This window comes from Arachis hypogaea, chromosome 16 (genome assembly GCF_003086295.3).
Source record: "Arachis hypogaea cultivar Tifrunner chromosome 16, arahy.Tifrunner.gnm2.J5K5, whole genome shotgun sequence".
Lineage (NCBI taxonomy): Eukaryota > Viridiplantae > Streptophyta > Magnoliopsida > Fabales > Fabaceae > Arachis > Arachis hypogaea.
The window spans coordinates 133,773,803-133,778,488 of NC_092051.1; the positions used below are offsets into that span (position 1 = coordinate 133,773,803).

General features: G+C 34.1%; 1 non-coding gene across 1 annotated transcript; it reads right to left on the reverse strand.

Moving 5' to 3' along the window:
* Window positions 1–1,320: 1,320 nt before the first annotated feature.
* TRNAL-AAG (transfer RNA leucine (anticodon AAG)) lies at window positions 1,321–1,401 on the reverse strand. Its single transcript has one exon. It is a non-coding gene; the product is annotated as a tRNA-Leu (tRNA).
* Window positions 1,402–4,686: the final 3,285 nt, after the last annotated feature.

The window sequence follows — 4,686 nt, forward strand, 5'->3', positions numbered from 1 at the left end:
CAAATATATAATACTTTGAGGCCAAGTAAAACATATGCAACTCCGAAACCATATCTAATCTTGCATAATTCACCTCTTTCGACACAGAGCAAGCAAAGTATGCATCAAGCTTCTGCAGCACCTTCTTTCGCAGCTCCTCTTTATCACCCTTACTAACTCCACTCCAATTCCCTTCAGATCCTCCCTCGCCAGCTCCCCCCCCCCCCTTTGGGATCGCAGCATTGGCCGTCGCCCCAAATCAAGGCGAAGCCACCAGATTTTAGCCCAACAACCTGCCAAAAAATAGCATAATTCCACTTGGAACCCTCTAGAACCTGGCACAGCCGCCGCCGGAGGCCAGCATCAGTTCTGGCCAAAGCCAAAGCAGAAGCAACCACGCTGGAGAAGAAATTATTGGAAACCGCAGAAACAAAGTATGCAACAGCTTCTGCACCCAACACAGATTCCAACACACCCTAGTCTTCATCACTCATACAAAACACAGATTCCACTTCTTCTCCATCTTGATGATACTCCTTCAGATGCCATGGAAGGAAGAATTTTCTTTCTTCCTCCACTCCTCATAACACCCACTTCGCCGATTCTGTGCAGACGAGGGATTAGGGCAGAAAAATTTGAAAGATTGGGGGAGATAACGAAACGGCGTCGTTTTTGTCTCCGAAAACTTATGTGTCCTGTTTCGAAAAGCTCCCTGCCTCGTGAGCTCCATAACGGCCAGGTCAGCTCCACCTCTGCCAGGTCAGCGTTTTCCGTCCAGCCCAAATGCCTGAATTAAACGGAAGGGTTGAAATGTCCACGTTTTTCGGGGATGAGGGACTTGAATGTATTTTTCCTTTCTTGAGGACGAAAATATTCGCAAAAAAAAAAAGGTTAGGGACCTATTTGTCCTTTACTCTTAACTAATTTGTGTAAGTATTATTTTTCATTTAGGTCAATTCTATAATTTTGAAAGCATATGAATATTATTGTATATTTCCGTTAAAAATTATTAAGTAACAATATAATATGGGTAATTTCAAAAAATATGTATTAGATATATATTGTGATTATAATACAAATATTGAAATATATGTTAATTATAGTATACATAATAAGTGGCAAAACAGAATATAAAATATAAAATAAAATATAAACTCTATACTTTTGTCATAAAAAAAGAACAGAACTATAATATAAATTTGAAGTTGGGCCTCAAAGATACAGTGATCAGAAAACCCATTTACTTATCTTTTTGGTTCGTCAAAGACTCAAAAGCCCTGTTGACATGACCCAGTGTTTCAGAGATGGAAAAGAACAAGCGGAAAAAAGAGAAAAATTAACTGTTGAGAGTGGGATTTGAACCCACGCCCTTTCGGACCAGAACCTTAATCTGGCGCCTTAGACCAACTCGGCCATCTCAACTTTGGTGCTGATTTGGAGCTCATATTTTATATCAATCTTATGGTGTCTATTTCTAATGATTTAAATGAGTTTATTGCAAAAAGTAACACAAACAAAAATGCTTCCTGCCAGTGTTTAATACTAGAATACAGTTAACTTTAACTAAATTTATTAGAATTCCGCACAACACATTAGATTTAATAGTTATTAAATGAGTTTACTATTAACCAATGCATTTCAATTGTTTTAAGAGGGATAAAATTTTTAGAATTGAAACTTTTAGAAAAGATACACCATATTCGTATTCAAAATAATTTGCGGTTTAATCCCAAAATCGTCAAGCCAATTGCAAACCTACTATTAGCGGTAGAAATAGACAAGTTTATTATACCGTTAATTAGCCTAAATCTGACTTATTTATTATAATCTTTTTTTAAGTATTAAGGCCCGTTTAGATAGGTTTATAAGTAACTTTTTTTTAATTTTTAACTTATGAAAAGGTGTAGTATTAATGTCTGATACAATTTTCAAAGTAAAATTGCAACTTTCTAAAAAGCTATTTTGGTACTTAAGGAGAAGTTAAAAAAATATGACTTCTCTCATAATAAAAAACTCTTTATCACTTTTCTCTTAAAATAAGTACTTTTAGAACTAAAAAATCAAATACAAAATAACTTATTTATAAGCTACTTTTAATATAAGCATTTATTGTTTAAGCTATTTCTTCAAAAGTAACTTAATTAAATTGTTTATCCAAACTGGGCCTAGCCTAATTTGTTATTAAATCTGGCCTAATCTCAAGCCTATTAAATAAGTTCACAATTTTTTTACAAAAATAAAAAAAATTTAAAATATTACTTATAAAAACTATTTTTTAATAAAAGTTACTTATATGTAATATACTAAATTTAGTGTTTATAAAAAATTTTAAATTTTTAAAGTATTTAAAATATATAAAAATATATATAATAAAATATAATAAATTTAAAACATCTAATACCTTTGTTAATAATAAAAAATTATTTATATATTTATTTATGTTTAGTAGAAATTCAAGTATAATTAACTTCATGTACATAAAGTTAACTGAGAATCGTTAGATGATAATTTAGTCAAATTTACCAAATCATTTAATAACTCTCAACTATCAACTTCACATAAAGTTAATTGCACATGAGCTTCTACCTTTATGTTCTAATAAGCCCAAATAGACTTGATAAGCCAATAAGACTAATTAGTGAGTTTAGATCTGACTTATTAACAAAATAAGGCTTTTATAATAGTCTGAATATGGACTTATTTTATAACAGGTGAGGTCGAATACATGCCTTATAAGCACCTAAGAGACTGTCTGGTCTATTTCCACCCTTACCTACTATCCCATACTATTAGAGTATAATTAGATCATTTAGCATCAATCATATTAATTTAGCATATATGTATATTTATTATAAGTTATTACACTTTTATTACTTTGATTTTTCTAACAAGTATCTATATAAACCCTTCTATATTGTATCATTGAAACATACTTGACAAGTCACATTACATTTCTTCAATTTGCTTTTTATTTTCTAACATGATATTAGAGCCAATTTTTTTCCATGAAAAATTAGTTCATAGCCCCTTGTTCTTTCTTCCCGTAGTGCGTAACCCCGTCGTTGGAAACCTCTTGACGTGCCACCACAAGTCCCTACCGTAACTAGTTTTCTGCTCCTTTCCAGATGTATCCAGCGTCGTCGGATTCGCTACCAGATCAATAGACAAGAAGCTCTCCACTTGTTACAAACCGAACCTCCCATTAATCCACAACCAACCCGTGTCTGGCCCGACCCGATCCATCCCGTTTGGTACCCATGTGTCAGCCCGCTGAGTCAGTGCTGACGTGTTTTTCTCCTCCATCTAGACGCTGCAATGTGTCCTTCATTGGCTGACATGGCTTCTGACGTGTCTGCTGATGTGGCAGACCGTGGGACCTTTCTTAAGATTTTTTGGTGAGCTCTTTCTAATTTTGCCCTTCACTTTCTCGATTTTTGTCCCAATTTTGTATTTTCTTCTCTCTTTTGTCTTTGTCTCTACTATTATGAAAAAATCATATATTTTTCAGCCTACAAAACAAGAAGGGTAAATTTTGCCAAAACTGTCATCGTTCTGGTCACCTACTCCCAGACTAACCCCTCTATTGATTGTTGAAAATACAAGCAGAAAGGATATGTTGGCTTCAATTTCCCAATATTGTTTTGCCATTATTGCAAGCTCTAGGGACATTTGATTACTACCTGCCCTACACGCCTACCACATCCTGATTAGACCAAGTATCATTCTCGTCCCAACTTCTCCAAAAATGTGCCTGCTTCTGCTACTGCTGCTACTGAATCTATTAATTCTGCTTCTCTCAACCCGTCTCCTGTCTCTTTCTTAAGCAACTTCTTAAGTAACTTCTTTCCTTTTCTAGTTATAACACCCTAATATTCAAATCTTTATGTTCGAGCCATAAGTCAATGATAATAAGGTGGTAGACTCTCAAGGTGGATTATAATACATAATCATATATATGTTGAAAAGAAGTATTAAACGAGAAGTCTGAAAAGGAGTAAAATAAAATCGCAAAATGATACACTCACGTATTGATAAACAGAAGATAAAGTGCACCTGGGAAGCAATATAAAGATAAAGCAGTAAAGGAGAATAAGATAAAGATAGGATATAAGTATGTAACATAAGTAAATAGTCACCAGTCGCGACATGCGAAGTTTAGGCCGGTTAGGGTACAGAATAAAATTAGTTTGACAACAATATTTCCTATCTCTCCCAAAATATACATCAAAGTCTCTATAGTCAAGTTTTTCAAATTGATAAGTACATACATATAAGTTTTTCAAGATAAATACGGAGAGATTCTAAGCAAAAGTAAAACAGGAATCCAATAATCTTTACCATCTTTCAAATGAATCACGGCTCACTACTGAGCTCCAGGACCTACATTTGAAAAATAAGAGATATATACAGAATGAGAACCCCCGACCCATGGGTTTCCAGCACAGTAAAAGTGCCAAATAAATACAATGCACTATATAGGAACTCACTAAGCATCATAAGCTTCCTTTCATCAAATATTCATCATAGGTTCTCACTAATCCATAAATAGGCAACTGTCATAAGGGAATACTAAATCTAATTCATCACTCTCATCTTTCCCAACTTTTCAACTCTCCAACATAACAAAACCAGAATTATAAACAGAACCAACACCAGCTAGTTCGACTCAGTAACTCTATATCAATACCTCATATCTTCACCTGGAGC